Source organism: Trichechus manatus, unplaced genomic scaffold, assembly GCF_000243295.1.
Source record: "Trichechus manatus latirostris isolate Lorelei unplaced genomic scaffold, TriManLat1.0 scaffold00080, whole genome shotgun sequence".
NCBI classification, from domain to species: Eukaryota; Metazoa; Chordata; class Mammalia; order Sirenia; family Trichechidae; genus Trichechus; species Trichechus manatus.
The window spans coordinates 12,512,743-12,513,866 of record NW_004444016.1 but is presented as its reverse complement, the minus strand read 5'-3'; positions in this window follow the sequence as shown (position 1 = coordinate 12,513,866).

The following is a 1,124-nucleotide window of genomic DNA, read 5'->3' as shown; positions in this document are numbered from 1 at the left end:
ATATCACCCATCTCATTTCTTATATGGGTTATCTGCTTCCTTTCCAGTTTTCTTTTTTTTTTTGTCAGTTTGGCCGATGGTTTATCAATTTTGTTGATCTTTTCAAAGAACCAGCTTTTGGACTTGTTAACTCTTTCAATTGTTTTTCTATTATCTATTTCATTTAATTCTGCTCTAATTCTTATTATTTCCTTCCTTCTGGTGCCTGTGGGCTTCTTTTGCTGCTCTCTTTCTACTTGTTGTAGGATTTATGCTGGTTGTTCTACCAGTTGTAAGGTTAATGCTTTGATTATGACAATTTCTTCTTTTTGGATGTGTGCACTTATTGCTATAAGCTGACCTCTGAGCACTGCTTTTGCTGTTTCCCAAAGGTTCTAGTAGGATGTGTTTTCATTCTTGTTTGATTCTGTGAATTTCTTCATTCCATCCTTAATTTCTTCTATAACCCAGTATTTTTCAAGCAATGTGTGTTCAGTTTCCATGTGTTTGATTTTTTTCCTTGCTTTTTGTGTTGTTGATTTCTGCTTTTATGGCTTTATGGTCAGAAAAGATTCTTTGTAGTATTTCGATGTTTTGGATTTTGTTAAGACTTGCTTTATGGCCTAATATGTGGTCTATTCTGGAGAATGATCCATGTGAGTTGGAGAAGAAAATATACTTGGCTGCCGTTGGGTGCAGCGTTCAGTATATATCTATGAGATAAAGTTGGTTGATTGTAACATTTAGCTCTTCCATGTCTATTTTGAGCTTCTTTCTGGATGTTCTCTCCTTCACCGGAAGTGGCGTGTTAAAGTCTCCTACTACTATTGTGGAGCTATCTCTCTCTTCAGAGCTGTTAGAGTCTGTTTTATGTATTTTGGAGCCCTGTTGTTGGGTGTGTAAATATTTATTATAGTTATGTCCTCCTGGTGTATTGACCCCTTAATCATTATATAGTGCCCCTCCGTATCCTTTGTGGTGGATTTTACTTAAGTCTATTTTGTCAGAGATTAATATTTCCACTCCTGCTCTTTTTTGAGTGCTGTTTGCTTGATATATTTTTTCCATCCTTTGAGTTTTAGCCTGTTTGTGTCTCTAAGTCTAAGGTGTGTCTCTTGTAGGCAGCATATAGATGGATCATGCTT